This window comes from Chenopodium album, chromosome 9 (genome assembly GCF_948465745.1).
Source record: "Chenopodium album chromosome 9, dcCheAlbu1.1, whole genome shotgun sequence".
Taxonomy (NCBI): Eukaryota; Viridiplantae; Streptophyta; class Magnoliopsida; order Caryophyllales; family Amaranthaceae; genus Chenopodium; species Chenopodium album.
This window is the reverse complement of record NC_137842.1, coordinates 16,814,058-16,833,102: the sequence shown is the minus strand read 5'-3', so window position 1 is coordinate 16,833,102 and position 19,045 is coordinate 16,814,058.

The following is a 19,045-nucleotide window of genomic DNA, read 5'->3' as shown; positions in this document are numbered from 1 at the left end:
AATAACCCCAAGTCTCAACACTGTCTGTGCTTACTATGCCATAAGCAAACACAAAGATCTCATTGTTTCCATCAATTCCAATTGCTGTTAGCAGAATCCCCTTGTAATAACCACTTAGATGGGACCCATCAATGCCAATGATAGGCCTACACCCTGTCAAAAAGCCTCTAACTTGGGCAGCAAAGGAGAAGAAGCATGCCTTGAACCTAGGTTGGACATTTGCAGATAATTGTGTCCATGTCACTAGTGCATAACTTCCTGGATTGGCCTCTTTCACCATCTCAGCATATCTTGGAAGGAGACTGTATGCCTCTCCAAATCCACCATGAATCATCTCCTTGGAAACTGATTTCACCTTTTAAAACAACCTTTTCTTCACATGAGTTCTGTACCTTTCCATACAGATTCTTTGCAAAGACTCTACTGGAATGTCTGGATTGGCTTGAATATCTAACTGCAGATGTCTGCAAAGCCAATCACAGCTAACAACAGGGTTTATCTCAAGCCTGCCACAGGTTGCATGCTCCCCTGTCAATGTCTTTATTGCCCAACTAACTTTGTCAGCCATTGTTGAAGCATGAATTCTCCAGTTGCAGCCATCAATAGCACATCTTGCTATAAACCTTTGAGGGTCACTCTTTTCAACAAAGACTCCTAACCCTTCTTGTACACAAAAATCCTTAAAAACTTTAGTGAATGACTCTTTGTCTGCAAAAATAAGCCATGGCTCTAGTTTAATGCTACCAAATTCACAGTGTCTACAAACCTTGCCATTCTTGTATGTTTTATCCATTGCTTGGCTCCCATCAAGGTAATCTTCAAATTGTTTATCTGGGATGTCATCATACAGGCATTCAAATTGTTCCTCTTCTTCTATGAAGTTCCCAAGATCATCATCATCATCAAAGTCTTCACTCCCAGATTCTATGTAATCTGAATCCTCACTGTCATCATCATCAAATCTATCACCCTCACTAATGTCAACCCTAGCTTGTGACCTCCTACTTCTTTCAGATCTCCTTAAACTGACCCTATGCTCATTGCTTCCCCCAGCAACCCCTTTCCCACTCTTCTTTTTTGTTTTGAACCCTGGTGGTTTTGACCTACCCACCTTTTTGGATTTCTAAGGCATAGCATTTCCAGTTGGTGGAGGTGGTGGAGGTTCAGCTGGTTCTGCTTCAGGTTCAACTGATGCTTTAGGTAATTAAGGTGGTGGGGTTGTTCTTTGTTCAGGTGAAAGTGGTGGTTCAGGTGTTGGGGTTGTTTGTGGTTGAGGGGAGGGTTGGGTTCTTCCAGATGACCTTTTTTTGGGTGTTGTTTTTTTTTCCTTTTTTGAGGAGTCCTTTTTTCGCTTGCACTCGAGGATTTAGGCTGGTTCAGAGGAGAAGTTTGTTGAGGGTGTTTAGGTGGAGTGGAAGGCTGAGTACTCTGTTCAGGCTCAGGCTGAGATGCCCATGGGAAAACCTCATCAGCTCATGGAGTGTCAAACACTCTAACATACTCCATATCACCACCATCAACATTAGCAACATGCACCTCAACTGCAACTTTAAAAGGTTGCTATTCCTCCAACTCTCTCTCAGCCTGGGCCTTTTCCTCCTCCAATCTAGCTTTCTCAGCCATGGCCTTAACCCTTATTTGCCAATTAGCCTCAGCATCCTTAAAAACCTGCCTAGGACTTTGCTCTTCCTCCAAGAATATTTCTATTGTCTCCTTCCCTTGAAACCACTCCCACATTTTAAGCATGTCCCTATCCCCAGATAACTCCAACACCCTATTAGTTCTAGGTGGCAATACAAACAAAGTGAAGCATTTGGGAAGGATCACATTTTGTTTCACAGAATCCTCAAACATGAACTCATACAAGTCCATTAGACTTGTTCTGTCAGTATCATCAACCAACACATCAAAGCCCTGATCTCTGTAATGGACATCAAGCCACACTCTACTCATCCTATCATCAACAAATTACAAATAACATCAACACACATCATTCAAATTCATAACCACATACCAACACATTAGTCATATCACAAAACAACATACCAACACAACATTGCCAAAATTGAATTTCAAGCACTTCACAAACCCAAAATTTATATCAATGCAAAATCAATACCCACAAATTACCATCTTTAACATGAATTTTAACAATACATCACACAGGTCAAGTCAAATAAGCGCATAAAACTGATCATTTCATAAAACCCTAACCCTAACTCAATTTTCGATAAAAAATTCAGAATCAAAGCGCGAAATGAAGATCGAAACTGAAAATAATACCTTGATTGCTATTTTCAGCACCCCGAAAAAAATTTGAACTCAACCGTTTTCCTTCTAGTACCCCAAGTAGAATTCACCGATTTTCAGGTTCGCCCAAGTTCAACAAACGATACACCGTCAATGTAGTTGTGTCTTGATTGCAGGTGTTCGAAGAAAGCTTCTTCCTTGTTTATGGTTTGAAGGTCTAAGTGTTGTTGAAAGCTCGAAGAACAGGGGAAGGTTTGAGAAGAACAACGTGGGATTTTTTTTTTATCTAAATTTTAGAAGTCAGAGAGTCAATGCACTTTAGGGCGCTATAAAAGACAATAAGGGCATAGAGGTCATTTCGCGTTAACGGACTGTTAACGTCCAGGCCTCATTAATGGCACGATGTGACATTTTACTATTTGTGAGTGGCATTTGGTGAATTCTGAAAAGTGCGATGGCATTTGGTGAATTTTTAAATTTGTCAGTGGCATTTGGTGAAATTATTATTATTATTATTATTATTATTATTATTATTATTATTATTATTATTATTATTATTATTATTATTATTATTATTATTATTATTATTATTATTATTATTATTATTATTATTATTATTATTATTATTATTATTATTATTATTATTATTATTATTATTATTAGCAAAGCATTATTTTTTTTTCTAAATTATAAAAAATTATTTACATAAACTTAAACATAAATTATTTATGTATACTTAAGTTGTTAAAAAAAATTATATATATATATAATCGGGTTGGCCCGCAGCCCGGCACGACACGCCATGCACGTGGGTCATGTCGTGCCGTGGGCCGAGGTGTGCCAAAACTTGGCACGGCACGGCATGGCCCGTCGGGAATCCAGCACGGCATGGCCCAGCACAAGCCCCACCCAGGCACGACCCGTTGAAAAGAATGGTGTCTTTCGAACAAGTGTATTATTCCGATAGAGGGTTCAGAATTATTCGAAAGCTAATTATTCAGTGAGGTCAAGTGATCGAAATGCTTGGGTGGAGGCTGCTTCTGATCAGTGATATTAATGTATAATTAATATTACAGCTTAATCTTGACTGAACTCTTTGGGTCACACCCAAGCAACTAACGAACCGATGCGACGAATTAATTCGGAAGGAGTTAATATAATGAGTCACCCGAGTAATTAATATTTAGACGTTAGAAATTTGAGCTTGGAGCGTCGAAAGTCAAGCCAAAATTTAGGAATTGGAAAAACGGAAAAATGCTTCAAGTAACAATTAAAACTCTAGCCACGCGAAAGGCTAAGGAAGCGTGCCAGAAAGGAGCGTGCCACGTGGCAGCGCACATGGCAGCACACGTGGCAGTAGTCACGTTGGTATGGGTCATGGACTCGGGCCAAAAAGTAATGGCCCAACCAAACCCAATTTGGGGCTCAAGGTTGGGTGACACATAGTTAGCTCACAATGCATGTGAGTTGACTTGGGGAGCAAGTGAGGAAGTGGTCCTCACCTAACCATGTGACACTTGTTACTTAGTTATTCCTTGGTTTATTTAACTAAGGATTGAATTCAACAATCTTTCCATGTGGGATCTTTTTGTGAAAAAGTCCCACATTAAAAGATGAGTGAAATTCACAAGGAAGCTTTCCTTATAAATACCCAAGGCATGCCTTAGGATTGTTCACTTGAGTAAGTGTTGAAAAAGGCATCACCATTGTGAAAACCTTTGAACACAATTAATTACTCGGGTTTAGGTCGGGCTTTGCTACTCCAAAGCAATAGACCAATTTCGGTGCTCGCGTTGCGGGTGGACTTCGATGGAGGTCCTCGTGTGAGCAAAGCTAAGAGCTTTCGAAGTAAGAGCTCAATTAAGTGAGCGAAGCACGCTACAAAGGTAATATTCTCTTACTTAGTCTTGTGTTTATGTTAGTTATGCTTTATGGTTACAACAACCCCACATCCACTCTTACACTGAACACTACCCAGAAAAACCGTAATCCCAACCCCCACCGCATAATCCACCCAGCAACCTCTAAATCCCTACCTTCCCGCCTCGATTTCCCAACCAATCACCCCTAAAACCCCACTCTCGCACTAAAAACCTACCCTCGACCTCGAAATGCCGGACCGAAATCCCACTAGATCGAAACCCCATCGAAACCTAAGCTTGAAATTAAATAGGGTAGTAGGGGAAGGGGGAATTGAATAAATCAAAACAAAACATCTCATTTTCACTATTCTATTTATTTTAAACAAAAATAATATTGAGAATAAGGATATTGTAGTATGTAGAAGAAAGAGAGGCGGAGGAGGAACAAGAAGACGGAGAGAGTTTCCATAACTTACGGGAAAGGGGATTTTTGTTTTTTTGTTAGGATGTTATTATGTGGTGGTGGTGAATTGGGTGGGAGGGAATTTAAGGGGGATGTTGGAGCTGTTCTGGCGGATGGTTGGGTCGGACTAGTCGACATCAGCTGATCTAGCGAGGGAGAGGGGCTCCGGTAGGGGATGACCATTTGGGAAATGGGATTTTTTTTCTTCTTTTATTTTTTAAATATAAAAGATAAAAATATCCAATTAGAAGACAACACGTGGCAAAATACCTTCTAAACAGGTTACCAATTTCAGTAACAGGTAAATGGCTCATTTTAAGAAGATGGAGTGAGTATAAAGGTGGAATTATTTCTGGAATACGTAAAGGTAGGATTATTTTGAAAAGATGAGTCAAAGGTGTGATTATTAGTTTTAATTTTTCCTACTTTTTAAAAGTAAATTTGCTTTGTTTTCAAACTTTTCTAATTTCATTTTGAACCCAATTCATTAATTGTGTGAAATGTCCAAAATACCCTTATTATTGTCATTTAAGACATGACCAATTATTGATTTAGACAACCTCGAAAAAAAACACCCATTAAAGGAAATTGGTGAATTTAAAATTAAAGAAGAGACTACTAAAGACAAAAAAAAAATGAAGATAAATAAGTAATTTTAAAAGACTAATAAATACTCCCTCCATTTTTTTTAAATGCATCACTTTTCATTTTGGGTTACTCCGTATTTTTTTTTAAAAAAAAATACATCGTCTATATCTTTGGTAACTTTAAACTACATTTTAATATTACCCTCTCTTTTATAATACCCCACCCAAAATATTTAAGCATTTCTATCTCTTTCATGGTCCCCACTTATATTCCTACCTTATAAAAATTAGAAGGTAACTCTTAGGAATAGTGTGCTACCAACTATACCCTAAAAAATATTACAAACATGTGTACAAAGATGTGAATTTACTTTTTTACCCTCATTAATATGTTTGCTCTCATTAATATATTTATTGTTTTTTCATTAAACATATTACCAATTAATTCAAAGTTTTTTTTTTATATTTTTTTAAATATAAAAATTATACTTCATATGTTATTTTTATTTATATAAAAAGAAAAAAAATGTATTTACGAAGAGACTGTTTATTACCAAGAGATTGTTTATTTTTAGGAAATTTTGTCTTTTACCACCTCACAAAAACGCGAAAATTGCTTTTACCACCTCCCCCCCCCCCCCAAAAAAAAAAGATTTTAACACCAAATAAAATTTCCAAAAATTTGGTATTACCACCACTTAACTGATTTCGTTTAGGAATTCATTAAGTGGGCCCATAAAGCCACGTGTCGTGTTATTATTGGCCAAAAAAAGAAAAAAATAAAAAGAAATTAAAAAAAAGAAAAAAATTTAAAAGAAAAACCTAAAACTACCCAGCCACCACCGCCCTCTCCCCAACCCAACACTGCCCTCCCCGAACCCACCACCGGCGTCGCACCACCAGCCCCCGCCCACCTGAACCCTCCCCCTCCCTTTCGCGCAACCCTGTCGCCCCCGAAAACAACGAAACCCAAAACCCTCGTTTCCCAAAACGACCAAGAATCTAGCCACAAATGGCCGAAATCGGCCGATTTTGGGGCTTAGTGGCCTTAACCGGCCGATTTCGGCCTTCGTGGCCATTTAGGGGGAACGAGGGTTTTGAGTTTGGTGGTTTTGGGGGGGGGGGCGATACGGTTGCGGGAAAGGGAGGGGGAGGGTTCAGGTGGGTTGGGGCTGGTGGTGCGACGCGAGTAATGGTTTCGGGGAGGGTTGTGGTGAGTTGGGGGGAAGGTGGTTGTGGCGCAGGGGTGGTGGCTGGGGTAGTTTTAGGATTTTTTGTTTTTTTTGGCTGGGGTAGTTTTAGATTTTTTTGTTTTTTTTATTTCTCTTTTTTTTTAACAAATAAAATGCTGACACGTGTTACTGTGGGCCACACTTAACGGAATTTTTGGATGGAAACCGTTAAGTGGTTGTAAAACCTATCTTTATATTTTTTATATGAGGTGGTAAAGTAAAGCTTTTTTTTTTTGGAGGTGATAAAAGCAATTTTTGTGTTTTGTGAGTGTGGTAAAAGACAAAATTTCCTTATTTTTACTCCTTCGTGGTTACTCTTCTTATTTACAATTTTGTCGTCTTTTAATTGTAACACTATTGTTAAGGTTTATTAGCTTTGGATTTGTATGTTGTTTGATGGCACATAAATAACGTTATGGAGTTTTAATGGGATTCATATTAAATAGTGATATTTAAGTAGATGTTATCAAGAAATGTAAAGAATTTAAAAATTCTAAAGTCAAGGGAAATCAATGGGGAAAAAAAAACCTAGACTCGTACGGAGTATTAATTATAGAGAGAACTTACGAGGACAAAAAAAAAAAGCTAAGTGGTTATTGATTTAGTATTAGATATAAATATAGATACAGATATAGATATTTGATGGTCGTAAAACAATAAAAAAAAAACTTAGATTATTAAGTTTTTAGCTAAAACGAACATTTCACATATTACTCCATATGACCAAAGCTCAAAACAAATTCATTTGAAGAAAAACACGCTAGGTATTATTGAATCATTCAAATCAATTAAGAGTTCTAAACTAACAATAGTTTAAAATGTGAAGGGATGCAAATCAATTAAATATTATTTAATAATAATTTTAAAATAATAGTGTCAAACTTTTGAGGGTTTCAAATAATAATTGTGATAAAAGATTTTGGTGGATTTTTTATACTTCTACAAAGTCACCGCATAGGCAGACAAACCAAATAGTACGTATTAAAACTAGCAGGTCTACCACCCAAACCAAAGGTGTAAATACACGCCAATACAACTTCTCCACAAGAGCTAACTCCTTCTCGCGCATCGCGCGCATAGGCCACCCTGGTAATTATATAAATCAATCTCTCTCATATATGACGAGGGGAAAAACTAGGTCGTTAAACTAATCCTCCCTACGGTCAAACAAATTTATAATCACTCAACTACCTAAATACAAGTATAGAGGTAAGTCAAGGGTCGAACCACTAGGAACGGTTATGTTCAAGTAATTCTAATTATTGCGCCTAAGCTAGGTCGAAAACGAAGGTAAAAGAGAATACTAACAACTAACAAAACAAGTAACCAAGGAAATAAAACACTAGGAATGGGGATCAACAAGTAATCATGTCAATTGCAACAACTTGGAAGAGTATGCCAATCAAAGGTTGTTAGGACTAATGAAAAGAGCAATCAATTGGAATCAAAGAGCTATCTCCTAATTGTTAAGCTAGGGTTCACTATGAATAACAAATCAAGAGAACCACAATCAAAACCAATTGATAATTGCAATTCCTAAATCAATTGTTCATGTCATTAACAATTACAATGCAATCTAGCATAATTCTCAAGGCCTAATTGAATTACACACATGCAAACCTTCATTAATCACTTTAATCTCAACAATTAATCAACACAATTCCAAAATTAATCACAATTAATCAATCATACAAGTTTCACCCAATTCCTAGCCAACAACTACTCAAACAACATCATCAAATCAACTATCAACTATAGAGAACAAGAATCAACAAAATATCAAGAACAATTACTCTAATCAAACATCAAATATCAAAATCAAACCAAACAAACATCAAATTAAACAAAGCAATTGAATGAGATAGAGTTTAGAAATGCTCATTGATAATTAAGAAGATCTCCAACACAATTGTCACACTTGCATCTTCAATCTCTCAATCACCATTGAAATTCCTCACTTTCTCTCTCTAAAACTACTCCTAATCTAGCCTAATCTAGAGAGAGAAGCTCTCAACCTAAGAAAGAGAAAACTAAGCTCTAAACTAATTCAGAAAATAGAATAAAAGTTGGTTCCTAATTATCCCCAAAAATGGGTATTTAAACTAAGCTAAGAAAAATAATAAAAGAAGGAAAAATAAAATAGATAAACTAAGAAAAGGAAAATAGAAATTAAGAAAGGAAAAATAAGTTAAGAAAAGAAATAAGAAAAAGAGAAATAAAATAAAAGGAAAAGGAATTAAAATAAATAAAAGAAAGAAATCCCCAAAAACAAGTCAGACCCTCAACTCCCCTCCTTCTCCTTTCGTGGCTGCTCTGAAATTCATCACACCATCATCATCTCTCGCAAATCTTCATCATCAAATCAGCACCATTAGCAATTTTTAGCAAATAATCTTGACTGCTCGATCTTATTAATGCTCACGTGAGAAGCTCGTGATACAGGTTTAAATTGAACCCAGAAAGCCGCGCCCGCGGTGGTCTAAGCCGCGCCCTCTCCAGAGCCACCGCGTCCGCGGGAAGACCTCGGGACAACCGCGACTACTTACTGCCTGATTTGAGGCATCGAACCCGCGTTCGCTCCTCTCACACCCGCGTCCTCGGGGAAATCCAATTGAATTGGGACTTGATTGAGTTCGATTGGGGTTGCTCAGTTTGGGAGTTGATGAAGGTTGATGCTTAATTGAATCGGGGCTGAATTAGTGCGGTGGAGAAGGGTGGTTTGGTTTGATTTAATTGGCGAAGGAGGCAGCAAGTGGTGGCGGTTTGGCTGGTTGTTTCGGTGGTGATTGGAGGTGGAAGGTGCGGCTGTTGGCTGCGATTATTGGTGGTGCAAAGGTGGTAGGTTGGGAGTGGCGGATTTGGTGTTGGGAGGCAGGGAACAGGGGAGATGCTGTTGGAATGTGGTTGAGGTGGCTGGTTAGTGCTGCGGGATGTTGGTGGTTGTGGTGGCTATTGGCAGGAGTTGGTGGAAGTTGCGGCTGGAATGTGGTGGTTGTTTTGGGGAAGCAGAGGAGCTGCTATTATGGGCTGCAGATTGTGGTGTAGGTGGTAATTGGTGATTTGAGTGAAGATGGCTGGGAACAGGGGAGAAGAAGTGCGTGGCTGTTGTGTTGGCTGGGAGCAGGGGGGCTTGGTGTGGTGTAGGAAAGGATAATGGTGGGGTGTAGGATAAGCTGGCAGCGAAAGGGCTAAGACTTGTTGGCTTGTTTTCGTTGCAACGCTTAATTGATTTTGAAGCTAAAACCTCGAAACATCAAGCTTGAACATCGGAACTTTAAATATGACAATTTGACTCGTGTCTTGTCCCGAGCAATCACCTACACGAACAACCAAACATGAGGGAGAAATAGAAGACAAATAAAATAAATAAAATAAAAAGAAATAAAAGAAATAAAACTAAAACTATGAATTAAGGACTAAAATAATGAAAAACACATAAAACTAAACAAAACTCAAAATGAGTTATTAAAATGGAAAACCAAATAAAACTAAGAAAAATAAAGGAAAATAATGAAGGAAAATATAGAAAAAGAACCTAAATCTTATTCTTTTGAGCGCCATAAATGACGCTCATCAATATACTATCTATTTCATGCCCACATTGTACTTTTATCTATGTTAATCTTTAAAGGGTTAAAGGGAACTCCTTTTTTTGGTTGGGAATTTTCCCTTTCCTAAAATGCCCTTTGAAATACTTATTTTCAAGAATAATATTTCTCAAAAAAAAAAAAAAAAAAAAAAAAAAAAAAAAAAAAAAACTACCTAGAATAAAAAATAAAAAAATTAAAATCAATACTCCATAACTACCAAAATTTTAAAAAATTGTCCATTGTTCTAGCTATCATCCTTCCCCATACGAAAAAAGCCTTCAAATTAATATATATATATATATATATATATATATATATGTATCATTGTTCATCCCACTCAATTTTTCAATTTTGGACCATACAGGATATTAAGAAACTGGGCCAAAGTTTTAAGTGTTGCAATATCCTAAAAGTAGACAGGGACTAGGTACAACATGCACATTTTCTAGCTAATCATAGTCGAACTAGTTTAATTAGCTTTACTTTTCATTTGTAAATTGCTTGTTTTATGCTGATGTCAAAAAAAAAAAAAAAAAAAAAAAAAAAAAAAAAAAAAAAAATCCCTCCTCTTACAACTGTTACCTGTCTCTTAAAAATAAAAACCACTTATAATCTGTGTTAATTCCTGTCCAACCTCCAACTCAATGCTTATAGCTTTCCTCCTAACAATTCTATATTGATTACTCAATTTTATCATATCATCGGTTTTAATGTTTGGTTAATTACGCAATTTCATATTTCTTTGTCTAAAAGTTTTAAAACTATAATTATAAATCATCGCGTGCGTAGGCCACCCTACTAATTATATTAATCAATCTCTCTCACATACTATCTATTTCATGCCCACATTGTACTTTTATGAATGTTAATCTTTAAAGGGTTAAAGGGAACTCCCTTTTTTGGTTGGGAATTTTCCCCTTCCAAAAATACCCTTTGAAATACTTATTTTCAAGAATAATATTTCTCAAAAAAAAAAAAAAAAAAAAAAAACTACCCAAAAAAAAATAATAATAAAAAACCAAAAAAAAAATCAATACTCCATAGCTACCAAAATTTTAAAAAATTGTCCATTGTTCTAGCTATCAATAAGGGTGTAAATTTTCTCAAATTTTTTTGTTTTTATTTAATTTTGTTTTTATTTATTTTTTTTTTACTTTTATTTATATATTTATGTATTATTGTATATCTTAATCTCCATCTACTTAAGTGATTTTTTTTTTTTTGCTAAAATTTAATTGTATCTCCACTTAGGTATGAAATATTTTATTAAACTACTAGGCTTATTTACTATGCTTATTGTTTTGTTTGATTAACTTACACTATCATTATTTTTTTTTTTAATTTTTTTTTTGAAGAATACCGTGATTATAGTTTTACATTGTTTTTCCTTTTGATTTCTGATCGTTTCTGGGAAAGTCATTAAACCATTCTTTACCCTCAACTTCTATTATCATTTTTTTTTCACTCCTTTAGAAGTTTTGATATTGTGTTTAGGAAAGTTATGGAAGGATAAAGATTCTTTACCCTCAACCTATGATCTTCATTTTAATTTTGTACAAAATGCTTTTTTTTTTTTTTAAATTTATTCTGTATATATACTCCCTATAACAGTTACTAAAATTGGTGATGAGAAATTTAAACTACAGAGTACAATTATATTCTATAACAAATTGCAAAGTGCTTGATCCTATCCATATCTAGTGCCACTGGATGATATAACTGTTTTTATTTTTGTTTTATGGGTGTATATTATAGATTTTTTTTTTGTTGCTAATTACTTTCTCAGGTCCCCGTGTTATAGTCACCATGAATATATAAGGTATGTCAATCTTTTGTACAAGAACATGAATATATAAGGTATGTCAATCTTTTTTTGTACAAGAACCAATGTGTGCCCTTTTCTTTCTATGTTTCGTCTATGCTTATAGAACTTGGACTAACTAGCCTCCCTATAATGTAAACCATTTATCGAAAAGTAAATGTTAAATTCAACTCAAAATTCCCTACTGTCATTGCATTTTTCTACTTTGGTAATATATAGTGATAAAGCTAAAGTTACTAAATAGTTATGTATTGATTATTTGATTGGCTTAAAAGCTAAGAAATTACATATTTTAAAACCGTAATACTCATTCTTACTTATGATATTATTGAAGAAATTGCTACATTTGATTTGGGTAGTGTTTTCAATCATTTTTTAATATGGGGTTTACTTAATCAAATGGTGTTTTTGCTACATTTGGTGTTTTCAATCAATCCGTGTTTTTGCTACATTTGGTGTTTGTGTTGTGGGTAGTGTCTTTGCTTGATTTGATTATGAGTACATATTTTCAATAATATATGCTTCCTCCATAAAACATACTTTTTTTTTCCTCCAGTAAAAAAAAAATTGTATATTTTTTAATTCTCCGTTTATTGGTATGATATACAACTTCAATTTTTTCTTACGAAATATTATTTTAGGCATCATATAATAGTGGTAGTTGTGCACGCATTGCGTGTCCCTTTTAGCTTGTCAAAATAAATTAATCACCCACTTGCCCCACTTGCACAATATAATATTAAAGCAAATAACTTTCCTAAAGCTCCGTGTAAATGCAAGTGATGCATTTTTAAAAAAAATAGAGCAAGTAGATAAAAAAAAAGAAGGAAAATAATTTACCTGTTAAATATGGAAGAGAAAATATAGAGAGATGAGGGAAAATTGTTACGTTTTGTTTCTTATTCCATCTAGTACAGGATATATATATATATATATATATATATATATATATATATATATATATATATATATATATATATATATATATATATATATATATATATATATATATATATATATATATATATATATATATATATATATATATATATATATATATATATACGTGTATATTATCTAGAGTTCCATCAACGAATAAGATCAAATACCCAACTAGAGTATTCTAGATGGTACATGGGATAATAGTCATTCACATATATATATTTCATAACACTCCCCCTTGGATGACTATACATTAAATAAAACAATAACTAACATTTACTAGAAAACCTGTAAAAAATAATACACTATAATGTGCATAAGATGCTACCTCGTTAAAACCTTACCAGGAAAACCCAGTGGGAAGAAACCATGGTTAAGGAAAAAAGAGTGCAGCGCATAAACTCCCCCTCATGACTACATCACTTGAGATATTTAAGACGACGTAATCCAATGCCGTAAGCTAACTTTTTGAATGTGGATGTTGGGAGCGCCTTAGTAAACAAATCTGCCAAGATTTCACTTGAGTGGTTCTTAAGGACTTTTATATCGCCATTTTTTCTAGAGATCATAAGTGTAAAAGAATTTTGGTAAAATGTGTTTCGTTCTATTACCTTTGATATACCCTTCCTTAAGCTGGGCGATGCATGCGCATTATCCTCATATAAGGTTGTTGGAGAGTCTTTCTCGGAGTTTATGCCACAATCTGTCTGTATATGTTGAATTACAGACCTTAACCATACACATTCACGACTAGCCTCATGGATTGCCAAAATTTATGCATAGTTAGAAGAAGTAGCTACAATTGTTTGTTTCATTAAACGCCAAGAAATAGAAGTACCTCCACACATAAACACATATCCAGTTTGTGATCTAGCATTATGAGGATCAGACATGTACCCTGCATCTGCAAAACCAATCAAACCTTCTTTGGATAGATTAGAGAAAAACAAACCATATCTTTTGTACCTTGAAGGTAACGAAGTACATACTTAACCCCATTCTAATGCCTTCGGGTGGGGCATGAGCTAAATCTTGCTAATAAATTTACTGAAAATGATATGTCAGGTCGTGTATGACTTGAAGGAGTTCTGTCTTCGATAAGTGCAATTACTAGATATATCAAGGATCACTATTATGGAGATAATAAGTTCGTTCTTTTAGGTCGTCATTATCTGTTGCTAGACTATGATCATTGATCTTTGGGCTAATCAAATAGTCCAAAGCCCACTAGAATGGATCCTATGAGGTCACACAACAAAGGTATTGGGTTAAGCAAGTTAGAGGCCCATTTATGGGCGTCATGAACAAGTAACCAATCATGAATTGGATTGGGCTACTATAGTTAGATTAGAGTTAGGATTTGGGCTTTGTCATGGACTCTTATTTAGAGATGAGATCTATAAATAAAGTCCATACCTAGGGTTGTATGACACAACACAATTAACTGTTAATTGTGCACCAAGCAACCAATAATCCAAAACCTCTCTCTCTCTCTCTCTCTCTCTCTCTCTCTCTCTCTCTCTCTCTGTACCACACGCCCATCCCCTCCCTTCGTGGTGGTTCATGATTTGTTCATTGCTCATTCTACTCCATAGAAGGTCAATTGAAGTGTTCGATTGCGACTAACTAGCATTATTGGAGGTCTTAATTTGTGCCCGTGGACCAAGTAGAGGAATCACGCTTGAGGTTCTTTATCTCCCCTGTTCTTGTTCGATCGCACGTGGAATCACGTTTCAAAGGTATTAATTCTAATTCTCTATGTGTTATGCATGATCTTGGGATTAGGTGCTATATGAATATGATTCATGTTTTTCCGCATTCGTACCTATAAACTCCTACAGTGGTATCAGTTAGCCTATTGCATTTTGACAAGGGAATAAACGCGTCGTCAATTGTCTATCCCTAGATCAAATACAATTTATACAACCTAAACAAACCTAATACGAGTACAAGGCAAGCATAGGGGTCGAACCACAGAGAACGGTAAACACCACCAAATGTCATCGACAATTAAGCTAGTCCGGAATAGGGGATAAATAAACTAAAGTCTAAAAATGCTAAAACAAGAAATAAAACATTAAGGCACCAAGGGAAATGGGTAGGCGAAGTTGACGCTTGACCATACAATAACAAAGTAGCATATCAATGGTAAACTAAACATGCATGAATACCGAAGTAAAGGGTCCAATCTAGCCGCCTTCCGGGGTCAATTGGCTTCTCCTAACATAGCATCTATGTTTCCACATTAGAACCATATACTAGGAGGTACTATTAAATAACAATCGATAGTAATGAATCTCAACTAAGTCAACTTCCGTTACTTGTTAGTAAAGACCCACCTTTGATCAACTAACAATGTGCACTTGCAAGAAAGACCAAAGAATATCAAGCATGCAAAGACTTTAATCACCATTAACATAACCCCAACATTAAAAGCATGAACAATTAGCAACTACACCATCCCCACACCCTTGGCTAGATAACTACTCACAAATCATGTTGAAAACAATATCAATCATCAAATCAATAAGCATCAACATGATTAATAAGCAAAGAAGAAAAATAAAAGCAAATAAACAAAATCAAGAACAAAGGTAAAGAGAAAGAGTAAGAAATTGCTCATTAATTGAAGATGAAGGTCTACAAAGGATTGAACAAGCTCCTTCTTCAAAATCCAAGTTCATTAATGAAGAAAACCTCACTTTCTCTCTCTACCAATGAAGACTAACCCTAACCCTAACCTAACCTAAAACTCAAAACTAATAGAGAGAGGAATAGATAGTTATTCCCATTTCCCCCTAATTACCCCAAAATTGGGTATTTATACTAAGCTAATAAAACTAGGAAAAGAAAATAAAAATAAAAAGGAAAATAAAATAAGAAAACTAAAATAAAAATAAAGGAAAGAAAATAAGAAAAAGTTAAAAGAAAAGAAAGAAATAAAAATAAAAAGAAAAGAAAAATAATAAAAACAAATACAATTCCCACCCAAAAACAAATCAGACCCACGATTTCCCCCTCTTCCCAATTCATGGCTGCTCTATCTCCATTGAAACGCACCACCATCACCACCGTTCATCAACTATCATCATCAAATCGAGGCCGTTCATCTTCATTAAAACCCATGTGTGAAGCTCGTGGAGCGGTTCGGTCGAACCATGGGTTGGTGCGGCCGAACTACGGGGTTGGTTCGGTCGAACCATGGGTATGTTCGACCACTCCTCTTCGATTAACGAAACCCACAAAGTCTCTGACTCGAAGTTCGGCCGAACCACCAACGGTATGCTCGAACTTGATTAAATTGCTAATTTTTCTGATTTTTGGGTCGATTGGTGGTTTGAGTAGTTGCGGGTCAGGTGTGAAATTGGTGGTGTATTGGTGTGGGTTTGGTTGATGTGGCTGCGCATTTGGTTGAGTCGGGTTTGGTTGATGTGGCTGCGCAGTTGGTTGAGCAGGGGATGGTTTGTGTTGTGGTGGTGATGCGGGGTGAAGCAGGCTGGGTTGCGGTGGCCAGGTTGTTCTGGTTGGTGTTGGTTGTGTTGCTGTTGGTGGTGTTGCGGGATTGATTGTTGCACTGCTGGTGGTGTATTGGTTGCGGCAGTTGTGCGGTGGTGTGAATTGCGGGCTGCTCTGGTGTTGCGAATGGCTGTGAGGAGCTAATTGGTGGCTGTAAATTGGTGGATGGTTGTGGTGGAGGATAAGGGAGGTGGTGATGGATAAGGGGCAGCAAGAGGGGTTGGCTCAAGTTTGCACCTCGAACCTTGAACTTCGAACACGGACATGGCCTTGAAACCCGGGGCACCTACAACCAAAAACACGAGGGGAAAATCAAGACAAAAAGGAATGAAATAAATAAAATAAAACTAAATAAACTAAAATAGGAAATGAGAGAATTAAAACTAAAACTAACAAAATTAAATAAAACACAAACAAATAAAATGTGACTCCAAACTAATTAAAATAAATAAAAGTAAAACAGAAATAAGAGAAATAAAACTAAAACTAATAAAGACAAAAACTATACAAGCAAATAAAGTAAAATAAAATACGAAAATAAACTAAAGCTAATAAAATAAAGAAAATAAACTAAAACGCTCCAAAATTACCAAATAAACAAGAAACTTTATTAAAGAGAAAACAAGAGAAAGAAAGGGAAAATAAGATAAAATAAACACGGAAGGGACTCTAAAACTACTCCTTAGGAGTGACATAAATGTCACTCATCACATTTAGGCATATTGAATATAATTTTAATTCTTTGATAATCTACAATTGTAATTCAATTAGGAGGGAGAATAATTTAATTATGGTTCAATATTTATATTAAATGAGATTTAATTTTTGGAATTGTTTATATATGATTTAAATTGCTCAATTTTTCTAGCAAAATCCGTTTTAAGTCCTAGAATTTTCAAAAATTGTGATTGAAATAAAGCCCTAAATTTTGATGATTTTCGAATATTTATGCTTCATAAATTTAATTAGATTTATTTGATACATAAAATATGATTTTTGTATAATCAATAATTTGATTTAAGAGTTAAATTAAATTTGAATTAATTTTGTGAAGAACCCTAATATTGAAATTGGGTTGTGAATTTAATTTCAAAGTTGAATTAGGCATAAATGTTGTGTTTTAATTCAATAGACCCAATCTAATTTAATTGTACAAATGTTGTATGATTAAATTAAAACTCTAAAATACAAAAAAAAAAAAAAAAAAAAAGGAAAAAGATTAATTTTTGGGAGGGGCAGCCGTGGCTGGGTGGACGAACCACCGCCAGGTAGAACACGGCGGCTGCCCAGGTGGTCGTAGAGAAGGGCAGGGAGGTCACAGCGGCGGACAAGCGGCAGCATCATAGTGGAACTGTTCCACTGCCCCGTGCTGTAGCCAATAGACGCTGGTGGCTGGGATCCGGCCTAGCTGCGACGCGAGATAACAGCCTCTAGGCAATAGCGGCGGACTCCGGCTGGAACAGTTCTAGCTAGGGTGCAGGTGACGCCGTGGCTGGGTTTTTGTACCTGGCTGCGGTTGCGGAATTCGGTGGTGCCGTGGCTTGAGGTTGCAGTATTCATGTTTCTATGTTGGCTGGGTTCTGCCTTGCTAATGTGGCAGCAAAATATTAAAAAAATAAAAATTTATTTTTATTAAATATATTTATTTTAAAATATTTTCAAAATAAAATATGATTTTATTTTGGGGATAAAATCAAATTTCAAAAGTTGGTTTTTGATAATTATCCTAAATTAAAGTTGTTAATTTTGGATAGAATTTGCTAAAGATAATTTCAAATCTTAAAATTTGTTTTAATCTTTGAACATTTTAAGGATTGTTGAGCAAGATTTAAAAAAGGATAATAATTGATTTAAATAATGTGATTATCCCATAATTATTTTGGATAATAATTAATTTAAAATTATGTGATTGGCTAGCAATTAGGATAGAATCTCCTAAATTAGTTAGGATAATCATGGAAAATAAATATGATTTATCTTCCATTATTAAAATATGATTTGATTCTATCTCTTACTTTAAATAAAATATATGATATTTTATGGTTAGTTAGAAATAATATATGATATTATCTAATTGCAGTTTTAATTAAAAAATATGAGATATTTTGTGCCATGTTTCCTTAATTATGATCATTCGATGTTGTAATTTAGGAAAGCATGATGAGTGATTATTATGTGGCACTTTATAATATATGATATTATTTACTGCTATATAACGACTAGTATGACCCAGTAGATTACTAAATACGATCTGCGCATCGTGATGTATTTTTGTAATCTTAGTACGGTCTACGTACCGATAAAGTATTTTTGTAATTTTATTTCATTTTATTTAAGTATTAGATAGAATAGAGTAAAATTACAGGTTGCAGTTAATCCAAGAAGCCCATGAAGTGAAGGCCCAAAGGAGCAAGGTGGATGAGATCCATGATGGTTCAAGTGGGAGCATTTACTTTATTAGTTTTCTTAGGATTAGGGGTCATGCTATGTCTTGTTTATGCATTCAGTGTTTTATGCATGTTAGATTTTATTGATGTTTTGTGATGATGCGCCAGAGTTCACTAAATAATCACAACATAATAATTCTATATCCCAGAAATATTGAGGTAGCTTTTCCAATTAAATACCCAACAATCCTTTCATCGTGGATGATGGGTCGGCCTCAGCAGAGCGTCACTTGTTATTTTAGGTATTGTGGGGTAGATCACATTCTACATATTTAATTGGTTATACTCAACAAGGTTACCTAAAGAGTTTAGAACCTTGAAGCTAGGGTAATAA